The sequence below is a fragment of the Narcine bancroftii genome, chromosome 6 (assembly GCF_036971445.1).
Source record: "Narcine bancroftii isolate sNarBan1 chromosome 6, sNarBan1.hap1, whole genome shotgun sequence".
In the NCBI taxonomy this organism is placed as follows: Eukaryota; Metazoa; Chordata; class Chondrichthyes; order Torpediniformes; family Narcinidae; genus Narcine; species Narcine bancroftii.
In genome coordinates, this window is record NC_091474.1 from 108825839 (window position 1) to 108840078 (window position 14240).

Consider the following 14240-nt stretch of genomic DNA (forward strand, 5'->3'; position numbering starts at 1 on the left):
CCCCGCCTCTATTTCCCCATATCTGATTCCCCGCCTCTGATTCCCAACTATGATTCCCCGCCTCTGATTCCCCAGCTCTGATTCCCTGCCTCTGATTCCCCGCGTCTGATTCCCTGCCTCTGATTCCCCGCCTCTGATTCCCTGCCTCTGATTCCCCATATCTGATTGCCCGCCTCTGATTCCCCAACTCTGATTCCCCGCTTCTGATTCCCCAGCTCTGAATCCCCGCCTCTGATTCCCCGCGTCTGATTCCCTGCCTCTGATTCCCCGCCTCTGATTCCCTGCCTCTGATTCCCAACCTCGGATTCCCCACCTCTGATTCCCCATATCCGATTCCCCGCCTCTGTTTCCCCGCCTCTGTTTCCCCGCCTCTGATTCCCCGCCTCTGTTTCCCTATATCTAATTCCCCACCTCTGATGCCCCAACTCTGATTCCCCGCCTCTGATTCCCCAGCTCTGATTCCCCGCCTCTGATTCCCTGCATCCGATTCCCCATATCTGATTCCCCGCCTCTGTTTCCCCGCCACTGATTCCCCGTCTCTGTTTCCCCATATCTGATTCCCCGCCTCTGATTCCCAACTATGATTCCCCGCCTCTGAGTCCCCAGCTCTGATTCCCTGCCTCTGATTCCCCGCGTTCTATTCCCTGCCTCTGATTCCCCGCCTGTGATTCCCCATCACTGATTCACCACCTCTGATTCCCCACCTCTGATTCCCCATATCTAATTCCCCGCCTCTGTTTTCCCGCCTCTGATTCCCCGCCTCTGTTTCCCCATATCTGATTCCCCGCCTCTGAATCCCCAACTCTGATTCCCTGCCTCAGATTCCCCAGCTCTGATTCCCCGCCTTTGATTCCCCCCGTCTGATTCCCAGCCTCTGAATCCCCGTGTCTGATTTCCTGCCTCTGATTCCCCGCCTCTGATTCCCCATCTCTGATTCACCGCCTCTGATTCCCCACCTCTGATTCCCCATCTCTGATTCCGCACATCCAATTCCCTGCCTCTGATTCCCCAACTCTGATTCCCCACCTCTGATTCCCCAGCTCTGATACCCCGCCTCTGATTCCCCATATCTGATTCCCCGCCTCTGTTTTCCCGCCTCTGATTCCCTGCCTCTGATTCCCCATATCTGATTCCCCGCCTCTGATTCCCCAACTCTGACTCCCCGCCTCTGATTCCCCAGCTCTGAATCCCCGCCTCTGATTCCCCGCGTCTGATTCCCTGCCTCTGATTCCCCGCCTCTGATTCCCCATCTGTGATTCACAACCTCTGATGCCCCACCTCTGATTCCCCATATCTGATTCCCCGCCTCTGTTTCCCCGCCTCTGATTCCCTGCCTCTGATTCCCCATATCTGATTCCCCGCCTCTGATTGCCCACCTCTGATTCCCCGCGTCTGATTCCCTGCCTCTGATTCCCCGCCTCTGATTCCCCATCTCTGATTCACCACCTCTGATTCCCGGCCTCCGATTCCCCATCTCTGATTCCGCACATCCGATTCCCTGCCTATGATTCCCCACCTCTGATTCTCCGCCTCTGATTCCCCATATCTGATTCCCTGCATCTGTTTCCCCGCCTCTGATTCCCCACCTCTGTTTCCCCATATCTGATTCCCCGCCTCTGATTCCCCAACTCTAATACCCCGCCTCTGATTCCCCAGCTCTGATTCCCCGCCTCTGATTCCCCGCATCTGATTCCCTGCCGCTGATTCCCCGCCTCTGATTCCGGCCTCTGATTCCCGGCCTCTGATTCCCTGCTTCTGATTCTGATTCCCTGCCTCTGATTCCCCATCTCTGATTCCGCACATCTGATTCCTTGCCTCTGATTCCCCACCTCTGATTCCCCATATCTGATTCCCCGCCTGGGTTTCCCCGCCTCTGATTCCCCGCCTCTGCTTCCCAATATCTAAGTCCCCACCTCTGATTCCCCAAATCTGATTCCCCACCTCTGATTCCCCAGCTCTCATTCCCCGCCTCTGATTCCCCGCATCTGATTCCCTGCATCTGATTCCAAGCTTCTGATTCCCTGCCTCTGATTCCCAACCTCTGATTCCCCACCTCTGATTCCCCATATCTGATTCCCCGCCTCTGTTTCCCCGCCTCTGTTTCCCCGCCTCTGATTCCCCGCCTCTGTTTCCCTATATCTAATTCCCCACCTCTGATGCCCCAACTCTGATTCCCCGCCTCTGATTCCCCAGCTCTGATTCCCCGCCTCTGATTCCCTGCATCCGATTCCCCATATCTGATTCCCCGCCTCTGTTTCCCCGCCACTGATGCCCCGCCTCTGTTTCCCCATATCTGATTCCCCGCCTCTGATTCCCAACTATGATTCCCCGCCTCTGATTCCCCAGATCTGATTCCCTGCCTCTGATTCCCCGCGTTCTATTCCCTGCCTCTGATTCCCCGCCTGTGATTCCCCATCACTGATTCACCACCTCTGATTCCCCACCTCTGATTCCCCATATCTAATTCCCCGCCTCTGTTTTCCCGCCTCTGATTCCCCGCCTCTGTTTCCCCATATCTGATTCCCCGCCTCTGAATCCCCAACTCTGATTCCCTGCCTCAGATTCCCCAGCTCTGTTTCCCCGCCTTTGATTCCCCCCGTCTGATTCCCAGCCTCTGAATCCCCGTGTCTGATTTCCTGCCTCTGATTCCCCGCCTCTGATTCCCCATCTCTGATTCACCGCCTCTGATTCCCCACCTCTGATTCCCCATCTCTGATTCCGCACATCCAATTCCCTGCCTCTGATTCCCCAACTCTGATTCCCCACCTCTGATTCCCCAGCTCTGATTCCCCGCCTCAGATTCCCCGCGTCTGATTCCCTGCCTCTGATTCCCCGCCTCTGATTCCCTGCCTCTGATTCCCCATATCTGATTGCCCGCCTCTGATTCCCCAACTCTGATTCCCCGCTTCTGATTCCCCAGCTCTGAATCCCCGCCTCTGATTCCCCGCGTCTGATTCCCTGCCTCTGATTCCCCGCCTCTAATTCCCCATCTGTGATTCACAACCTCTGATGCCCCACCTCTGATTCCCCATATCTGATTCCCCGCCTCTGTTTCCCCGCCTCTGATTCACAACCTCTGATGCCCCACCTCTGATTCCCCATATCTGATTCCCCGCCTCTGTTTCCCCGCCTCTGATTCCCCGCCTCTGATTCCCCATATCTGATTCCCCGCCTCTGATTGCCCACCTCTGATTCCCCGCGTCTGATTCCCTGCCTCTGATTCCCCGCCTCTGATTCCCCATATCTGATTCACCACCTCTGATTCCCGGCCTCTGATTCCCCATCTCTGATTCCGCACATCCGATTCCCTGCCTATGATTCCCCGCCTCTGATTCCCCATATCTGATTCCCCATATCTGATTCCCTGCCTCTGTTTCCCCGCCTCTGATTCCCCACCTCTGTTTCCCCATATCTGATTCCCCGCCTCTAATTCCCCAACTCTAATACCCTGCCTCTGATTCCCCAGCTCTGATTCCCCGCCTCTGATTCCCCGCATCTGATTCCCTGCCTCTGATTCCCCGCCTCTGATTCCAGGCCTCTGATTTCCCGCATCTGATTCCCTGCCTCTGATTCCCCGCCTCTGATTCCAGGCCTCTGATTCCCAGCATCTGATTCCGGCCTCTCATTCCTGGCCTCTGATTCCCTGCTTCTGATTCTGATTCCCTGCCTCTGATTCCCCATCTCTGATTCCGCACATCTGATTCCCTGCCTATGATTCCCCACCTCTGATTCCCCATATCTGATTCCCCGCCTCTGTTTCCCCGCCTCTGATTCCCCGCCTCTGTTTCCCCATATCTGATACCCCGCCTCTGATTCCCCAACTCTGATTGCCCTCCTCTAATTCGCCAGCTATGATTCCCCGCCTCTGATTCCCTGCGTCTGATTCCCTGCCTCTGATTCCCAGCCTCTGATTTCCCTTCTCTGATTCACCACCTCTGAATCCCCACCTCTGATTCCCCATCTCTGATTCCGCACATCCGATTCCCTGCCTCTGATTCCCCGCCTCTGATTCCCCGCCTCTGATTCGCAACCTCTAATTCCCCACCTCTGATTCCACATATCTGATTCCCCGCCTCTGTTTCCCTGCCTCTGATTCCCGGCCTCTGTTTCCCCATATCTGATTCCCCTCCTCTGATTCCCCAACTCTGATTCCCCACCTCTGATTCCCCAGCTCTGATTCCCCGCCTTTTATTCCCGGCCTCTGATTCCCTGCCACTGATTCCCCGCCCCTGATTCCCCACCTCTGATTCCCCATATCTGATTCCCCGCCTCTGATTCCCCAGCTCTGATTCCCCACCTCTGATTCCCCAGCTCTGATTCCCTGCCACTGATTCCCCGCCCCTGATTCCCCACCTCTGATTCCCCATATCTGATTCCCCGCCTCTGTTTCCCCAGCTCTGATTCCCTGCCTCTGATTCCCTGCCCTGATTCCCCATCTCTGTTTCACCGCCTTTGATTCGCCACCTCTGATTCCCCACATCTGATTCCCCGCCTCTGTTTCCCCGCCTCTGATTCCCTGCCTCTGATTCCCAACCTCTGATTCCACACCTCTGATTCCCCATATCTGATTCCCCGCCTCTATTTCCCCATATCTGATTCCCCGCCTCTGATTCCCCAACTCTGAATCCCCGCCTCTGATTCCCCAGCTCTGATTCCCCGCCTCTGATTCCCGGCGTCCGATTCCCTGCCTCTGATTCCCCGCCTCTGATTCCCCACCTCTGATTCCCCATATCTAATTCCCCGCCTCTGTTTTCCCGCCTCTGATTCCCCGCCTCTGTTTCCCCATATCTGATTCCCCGCCTCTGAATCCCCAACTCTGATTCCCTGCCTCAGATTCCCCAGCTCTGATTCCCCATCTCTGATTCACCGCCTCTGATTCCCCACCTCTGATTCCCCATCTCTGATTCCGCACATCCAATTCCCTGCCTCTGATTCCCCAACTCTGATTCCCCACCTCTGATTCCCCAGCTCTGATTCCCCGCCTCAGATTCCCCGCGTCTGATTCCCTGCCTATGATTCCCCGCCTCTGATTCCCTGCCTCTGATTCCCCATATCTGATTCCCCGCCTCTGATTCCCCAACTCTGATTCCCCGCTTCTGATTCCCCAGCTCTGAATCCCCGCCTCTGATTCCCCGCGTCTGATTCCCTGCCTCTGATTCCCCGCCTCTAATTCCCCATCTGTGATTCACAACTTCTGATGCCCCACCTCTGATTCCCCATATCTGATTCCCCGCATCTGTTTCCCCGCCTCTGATTCCCCGCCTCTTATTCCCTGCCTCTGATTCCCAACCTCGGATTCCCCACCTCTGATTCCCCATATCTGATTCCCTGCCTCTGTTTCCCCGCCTCTGTTTCCCCGCCTCTGATTCCCCGCCTCTGTTTCCCTATATCTAATTCCCCACCTCTGATGCCCCAACTCTGATTCCCCGCCTCTGATTCCCCAGCTCTGATTCCCCGCCTCTGATTCCCTGCATCCGATTCCCCATATCTGATTCCCCGCCTCTCTTTCCCCGCCAATGATTCCCCGCCTCTGTTTCCCCATATCTGATTCCCCGCCTCTGATTCCCAACTATGATTCCCCGCCTCTGATTCCCCAGCTCTGATTCCCTGCCTCTGATTCCCCGCGTTCTATTCCCTGCCTCTGATTCCCCGCCTGTGATTCCCCATCACTGATTCACCACCTCTGATTCCCCACCTCTGATTCCCCATATCTAATTCCCCGCCTCTGTTTTCCCGCCTCTGATTCCCCGCCTCTGTTTCCCCATATCTGATACCCCGCCTCTGAATTCCCAACTCTGATTCCCTGCCTCAGATTCCCCAGCTCTGATTCCCCGCCTTTGATTCCCCCCGTCTGATTCCCAGCCTCTGAATCCCCGTGTCTGATTTCCTGCCTCTGATTCCCCGCCTCTGATTCCCCATCTCTGATTCACCGCCTCTGATTCCCCACCTCTGATTCCCCATCTCTGATTCCGCACATCCAATTCCCTGCCTCTGATTCCCCAACTCTGATTCCCCACCTCTGATTCCCCAGCTCTGATTCCCCGCCTCAGATTCCCCGCGTCTGATTCCCTGCCTCTGATTCCCCGCCTCTGATTCCCTGCCTCTGATTCCCCATATCTGATTCCCCGCCTCTGATTCCCCAACTCTGATTCCCCGCTTCTGATTCCCCAGCTCTGAATCCCCGCCTCTGATTCCCCGTTCTGATTCCCTGCCTCTGATTCCCCGCCTCTAATTCCCCATCTGTGATTCACAACCTCTGATGCCCCACCTCTGATTCCCCATATCTGATTCCCCGCCTCTGTTTCCCCGCCTCTGATTCCCCGCCTCTGATTCCCCATATCTGATTCCCCGCCTCTGATTGCCCACCTCTGATTCCCCGCGTCTGATTCCCTGCCTCTGATTCCCCGCCTCTGATTCCCCATATCTGATTCACCACCTCTGATTCCCGGCCTCTGATTCCCCATCTCTGATTCCGCACATCCGATTCCCTGCCTATGATTCCCCACCTCTGATTCCCCGCCTCTGATTCCCCATATCTGATTCCCTGCCTCTGTCTCCCCGCCTCTGATTCCCCACCTCTGTTTCCCCATATCTGATTCCCCGCCTCTAATTCCCCAACTCTAATACCCTGCCTCTGATTCCCCAGCTCTGATTCCCCGCCTCTGATTCCCCGCATCTGATTCCCTGCCTCTGATTCCCCGCCTCTGATTCCAGGCCTCTGATTTCCCGCATCTGATTCCCTGCCTCTGATTCCCCGCATCTGATTCCAGGCCTCTGATTCCCAGCATCTGATTCCGGCCTCTCATTCCTGGCCTCTGATTCCCTGCTTCTGATTCTGATTCCCTGCCTCTGATTCCCCATCTCTGATTCCGCACATCTGATTCCCTGCCTCTGATTCCCCACCTCTGATTCCCCATATCTGATTCCCCGCCTCTGTTTCCCCGCCTCTGATTCCCCGCCTCTGTTTCCCCATATCTGATACCCCGCCTCTGATTCCCCAACTCTGATTGCCCTCCTCTAATTCGCCAGCTATGATTCCCCGCCTCTGATTCCCTGCGTCTGATTCCCTGCCTCTGATTCCCAGCCTCTGATTTCCCTTCTCTGATTCACCACCTCTGAATCCCCACCTCTGATTCCCCAGCTCTGATTCCCCGCCTCTGATTCCCTGCATCCGATTCCCCATATCTGATTCCCCGCCTCTGTTTCCCCGCCACTGATGCCCCGCCTCTGTTTCCCCATATTTGATTCCCCGCCTCTGATTCCCAACTATGATTCCCCGCCTCTGATTCCCCAGCTCTGATTCCCTGCCTCTGATTCCCCGCGTTCTATTCCCTGCCTCTGATTCCCCGCCTGTGATTCCCCATCACTGATTCACCACCTCTGATTCCCCACCTCTGATTCCCCATATCTAATTCCCCGCCTCTGTTTTCCCGCCTCTGATTCCCCGCCTCTGTTTCCCCATATCTGATTCCCCGCCTCTGAATCCCCAACTCTGATTCCCTGCCTCAGATTCCCCAGCTCTGTTTCCCCGCCTTTGATTCCCCCCGTCTGATTCCCAGCCTCTGAATCCCCGTGTCTGATTTCCTGCCTCTGATTCCCCGCCTCTGATTCCCCATCTCTGATTCACCGCCTCTGATTCCCCACCTCTGATTCCCCATCTCTGATTCCGCACATCCAATTCCCTGCCTCTGATTCCCCAACTCTGATTCCCCACCTCTGATTCCCCAGCTCTGATTCCCCGCCTCAGATTCCCCGCGTCTGATTCCCTGCCTCTGATTCCCCGCCTCTGATTCCCTGCCTCTGATTCCCCATATCTGATTGCCCGCCTCTGATTCCCCAACTCTGATTCCCCGCTTCTGATTCCCCAGCTCTGAATCCCCGCCTCTGATTCCCCGCGTCTGATTCCCTGCCTCTGATTCCCCGCCTCTAATTCCCCATCTGTGATTCACAACCTCTGATGCCCCACCTCTGATTCCCCATATCTGATTCCCCGCCTCTGTTTCCCCGCCTCTGATTCACAACCTCTGATGCCCCACCTCTGATTCCCCATATCTGATTCCCCGCCTCTGTTTCCCCGCCTCTGATTCCCCGCCTCTGATTCCCCAACTCTGATTGCCCTCCTCTAATTCGCCAGCTATGATTCCCCGCCTCTGATTCCCTGCGTCTGATTCCCTGCCTCTGATTCCCAGCCTCTGATTTCCCTTCTCTGATTCACCACCTCTGAATCCCCACCTCTGATTCCCCAGCTCTGATTCCCCGCCTCTGATTCCCTGCATCCGATTCCCCATATCTGATTCCCCGCCTCTGTTTCCCCGCCACTGATGCCCCGCCTCTGTTTCCCCATATCTGATTCCCCGCCTCTGATTCCCAACTATGATTCCCCGCCTCTGATTCCCCAGCTCTGATTCCCTGCCTCTGATTCCCCGCGTTCTATTCCCTGCCTCTGATTCCCCGCCTGTGATTCCCCATCACTGATTCACCACCTCTGATTCCCCACCTCTGATTCCCCATATCTAATTCCCCGCCTCTGTTTTCCCGCCTCTGATTCCCCGCCTCTGTTTCCCCATATCTGATTCCCCGCCTCTGAATCCCCAACTCTGATTCCCTGCCTCAGATTCCCCAGCTCTGTTTCCCCGCCTTTGATTCCCCCCGTCTGATTCCCAGCCTCTGAATCCCCGTGTCTGATTTCCTGCCTCTGATTCCCCGCCTCTGATTCCCCATCTCTGATTCACCGCCTCTGATTCCCCACCTCTGATTCCCCATCTCTGATTCCGCACATCCAATTCCCTGCCTCTGATTCCCCAACTCTGATTCCCCACCTCTGATTCCCCAGCTCTGATTCCCCGCCTCAGATTCCCCGCGTCTGATTCCCTGCCTCTGATTCCCCGCCTCTGATTCCCTGCCTCTGATTCCCCATATCTGATTGCCCGCCTCTGATTCCCCAACTCTGATTCCCCGCTTCTGATTCCCCAGCTCTGAATCCCCGCCTCTGATTCCCCGCGTCTGATTCCCTGCCTCTGATTCCCCGCCTCTAATTCCCCATCTGTGATTCACAACCTCTGATGCCCCACCTCTGATTCCCCATATCTGATTCCCCGCCTCTGTTTCCCCGCCTCTGATTCACAACCTCTGATGCCCCACCTCTGATTCCCCATATCTGATTCCCCGCCTCTGTTTCCCCGCCTCTGATTCCCCGCCTCTGATTCCCCATATCTGATTCCCCGCCTCTGATTGCCCACCTCTGATTCCCCGCGTCTGATTCCCTGCCTCTGATTCCCCGCCTCTGATTCCCCATATCTGATTCACCACCTCTGATTCCCGGCCTCTGATTCCCCATCTCTGATTCCGCACATCCGATTCCCTGCCTATGATTCCCCACCTCTGATTCCCCGCCTCTGATTCCCCATATCTGATTCCCTGCCTCTGTTTCCCCGCCTCTGATTCCCCACCTCTGTTTCCCCATATCTGATACCCCGCCTCTAATTCCCCAACTCTAATACCCTGCCTCTGATTCCCCAGCTCTGATTCCCCGCCTCTGATTCCCCGCATCTGATTCCCTGCCTCTGATTCCCCGCCTCTGATTCCAGGCCTCTGATTTCCCGCATCTGATTCCCTGCCTCTGATTCCCCGCCTCTGATTCCAGGCCTCTGATTCCCAGCATCTGATTCCGGCCTCTCATTCCTGGCCTCTGATTCCCTGCTTCTGATTCTGATTCCCTGCCTCTGATTCCCCATCTCTGATTCCGCACATCTGATTCCCTGCCTCTGATTCCCCACCTCTGATTCCCCATATCTGATTCCCCGCCTCTGTTTCCCCGCCTCTGATTCCCCGCCTCTGTTTCCCCATATCTGATACCCCGCCTCTGATTCCCCAACTCTGATTGCCCTCCTCTAATTCGCCAGCTATGATTCCCCGCCTCTGATTCCCTGCGTCTGATTCCCTGCCTCTGATTCCCAGCCTCTGATTTCCCTTCTCTGATTCACCACCTCTGAATCCCCACCTCTGATTCCCCATCTCTGATTCCGCACATCCGATTCCCTGCCTCTGATTCCCCGCCTCTGATTCCCCGCCTCTGATTCGCAACCTCTAATTCCCCACCTCTGATTCCCGATATCTGATTCCCCGCCTCTGTTTCCCTGCCTCTGATTCCCGGCCTCTGTTTCCCCATATCTGATTCCCCTCCTCTGATTCCCCAATTCTGATTCCCCGCCTCTGATTCCCCAGCTCTGATTCCCCGCCTTTTATTCCCGGCCTCTGATTCCCTGCCACTGATTCCCCGCCCCTGATTCCCCACCTCTGATTCCCCATATCTGATTCCCCGCCTCTGATTCCCCAGCTCTGATTCCCCACCTCTGATTCCCCAGCTCTGATTCCCTGCCACTGATTCCCCGCCCCTGATTCCCCACCTCTGATTCCCCATATCTGATTCCCCGCCTCTGTTTCCCCAGCTCTGATTCCCTGCCTCTGATTCCCTGCCCTGATTCCCCATCTCTGTTTCACCGCCTTTGATTCGCCACCTCTGATTCCCCATATCTGATTCCCCGCCTCTGTTTCCCCGCCTCTGATTCCCTGCCTCTGATTCCCAACCTCTGATTCCACACCTCTGATTCCCCATATCTGATTCCCCGCCTCTATTTCCCCATATCTGATTCCCCGCCTCTGATTCACCAACTCTGAATCCCCGCCTCTGATTCCCCAGCTCTGATTCCCCGCCTCTGATTCCCGGCGTCCGATTCCCTGCCTCTGATTCCCCGCCTCTGATTCCCCACCTCTGATTCCCCATATCTAATTCCCCGCCTCTGTTTTCCCGCCTCTGATTCCCCGCCTCTGTTTCCCCATATCTGATTCCCCGCCTCTGAATCCCCAACTCTGATTCCCTGCCTCAGATTCCCCAGCTCTGATTCCCCATCTCTGATTCACCGCCTCTGATTCCCCACCTCTGATTCCCCATCTCTGATTCCGCACATCCAATTCCCTGCCTCTGATTCCCCAACTCTGATTCCCCACCTCTGATTCCCCAGCTCTGATTCCCCGCCTCAGATTCCCCGCGTCTGATTCCCTGCCTATGATTCCCCGCCTCTGATTCCCTGCCTCTGATTCCCCATATCTGATTCCCCGCCTCTGATTCCCCAACTCTGATTCCCCGCTTCTGATTCCCCAGCTCTGAATCCCCGCCTCTGATTCCCCGCGTCTGATTCCCTGCCTCTGATTCCCCGCCTCTAATTCCCCATCTGTGATTCACAACTTCTGATGCCCCACCTCTGATTCCCCATATCTGATTCCCCGCATCTGTTTCCCCGCCTCTGATTCCCCGCCTCTTATTCCCTGCCTCTGATTCCCAACCTCGGATTCCCCACCTCTGATTCCCCATATCTGATTCCCTGCCTCTGTTTCCCCGCCTCTGTTTCCCCGCCTCTGATTCCCCGCCTCTGTTTCCCTATATCTAATTCCCCACCTCTGATGCCCCAACTCTGATTCCCCGCCTCTGATTCCCCAGCTCTGATTCCCCGCCTCTGATTCCCTGCATCCGATTCCCCATATCTGATTCCCCGCCTCTCTTTCCCCGCCAATGATTCCCCGCCTCTGTTTCCCCATATCTGATTCCCCGCCTCTGATTCCCAACTATGATTCCCCGCCTCTGATTCCCCAGCTCTGATTTCCTGCCTCTGATTCCCCGCGTTCTATTCCCTGCCTCTGATTCCCCGCCTGTGATTCCCCATCACTGATTCACCACCTCTGATTCCCCACCTCTGATTCCCCATATCTAATTCCCCGCCTCTGTTTTCCCGCCTCTGATTCCCCGCCTCTGTTTCCCCATATCTGATACCCCGCCTCTGAATTCCCAACTCTGATTCCCTGCCTCAGATTCCCCAGCTCTGATTCCCCGCCTTTGATTCCCCCCGTCTGATTCCCAGCCTCTGAATCCCCGTGTCTGATTTCCTGCCTCTGATTCCCCGCCTCTGATTCCCCATCTCTGATTCACCGCCTCTGATTCCCCACCTCTGATTCCCCATCTCTGATTCCGCACATCCAATTCCCTGCCTCTGATTCCCCAACTCTGATTCCCCACCTCTGATTCCCCAGCTCTGATTCCCCGCCTCAGATTCCCCGCGTCTGATTCCCTGCCTCTGATTCCCCGCCTCTGATTCCCTGCCTCTGATTCCCCATATCTGATTCCCCGCCTCTGATTCCCCAACTCTGATTCCCCGCTTCTGATTCCCCAGCTCTGAATCCCCGCCTCTGATTCCCCGTTCTGATTCCCTGCCTCTGATTCCCCGCCTCTAATTCCCCATCTGTGATTCACAACCTCTGATGCCCCACCTCTGATTCCCCATATCTGATTCCCCGCCTCTGTTTCCCCGCCTCTGATTCCCCGCCTCTGATTCCCCATATCTGATTCCCCGCCTCTGATTGCCCACCTCTGATTCCCCGCGTCTGATTCCCTGCCTCTGATTCCCCGCCTCTGATTCCTCATATCTGATTCACCACCTCTGATTCCCGGCCTCTGATTCCCCATCTCTGATTCCGCACATCCGATTCCCTGCCTATGATTCCCCACCTCTGATTCCCCGCCTCTGATTCCCCATATCTGATTCCCTGCCTCTGTTTCCCCGCCTCTGATTCCCCACCTCTGTTTCCCCATATCTGATTCCCCGCCTCTAATTCCCCAACTCTAATACCCTGCCTCTGATTCCCCAGCTCTGATTCCCCGCCTCTGATTCCCCGCATCTGATTCCCTGCCTCTGATTCCCCGCCTCTGATTCCAGGCCTCTGATTTCCCGCATCTGATTCCCTGCCTCTGATTCCCCGCCTCTGATTCCAGGCCTCTGATTCCCAGCATCTGATTCCGGCCTCTCATTCCTGGCCTCTGATTCCCTGCTTCTGATTCTGATTCCCTGCCTCTGATTCCCCATCTCTGATTCCGCACATCTGATTCCCTGCCTCTGATTCCCCACCTCTGATTCCCCATATCTGATTCCCCGCCTCTGTTTCCCCGCCTCTGATTCCCCGCCTCTGTTTCCCCATATCTGATACCCCGCCTCTGATTCCCCAACTCTGATTGCCCTCCTCTAATTCGCCAGCTATGATTCCCCGCCTCTGATTCCCTGCGTCTGATTCCCTGCCTCTGATTCCCAGCCTCTGATTTCCCTTCTCTGATTCACCACCTCTGAATCCCCACCTCTGATTCCCCATCTCTGATTCCGCACATCCGATTCCCTGCCTCTGATTCCCCGCCTCTGATTCCCCGCCTCTGATTCGCAACCTCTAATTCCCCACCTCTGATTCCCCATATCTGATTCCCCGCCTCTGTTTCCCTGCCTCTGATTCCCGGCCTCTGTTTCCCCATATCTGATTCCCCTCCTCTGATTCCCCAACTCTGATTCCCCGCCTCTGATTCCCCAGCTCTGATTCCCCGCCTTTTATTCCCGGCCTCTGATTCCCTGCCACTGATTCCCAGCCCCTGATTCCCCACCTCTGATTCCCCATATCTGATTCCCCGCCTCTGATTCCCCAGCTCTGATTCCCCACCTCTGATTCCCCAGCTCTGATTCCCTGCCACTGATTCCCCGCCCCTGATTCCCCACCTCTGATTCCCCATATCTGATTCCCCGCCTCTGTTTCCCCAGCTCTGATTCCCTGCCTCTGATTCCCTGCCCTGATTCCCCATCTCTGTTTCACCGCCTTTGATTCACCACCTCTGATTCCCCATATCTGATTCCCCGCCTCTGTTTCCCCGCCGCTGATTCCCTGCCTCTGATTCCCAACCTCTGATTCCACACCTCTGATTCCCCATATCTGATTCCCCGCCTCTATTTCCCCATATCTGATTCCCCGCCTCTGATTCCCCAACTCTGATTCCCCGCCTCTGATTCCCCAGCTCTGATTCCCCGCCTCTGATTCCCGGCGTCCGATTCCCTGCCTCTGATTCCCCGCCTCTGATTCCCCATCTCTAATTCACCACCTCTGATTCCACACCTCTGATTCCCCATATCTGATTCCCCGCCTCTATTTCCCCATATCTGATTCCCCGCCTCTGATTCCCAACTATGATTCCCCGCCTCTGATTCCCCAGCTCTGATTCCCTGCCTCTGATTCCCCGCGTCTGATTCCCTGCCTCTGATTCCCCGCCTCTGATTCCCTGCCTCTGATTCCCCATATCTGATTGCCCGCCTCTGATTCCCCAACTCTGATTCCCCGCTTCTGATTCCCCAGCTCTGAATCCCCGCCTCTGATTCCCC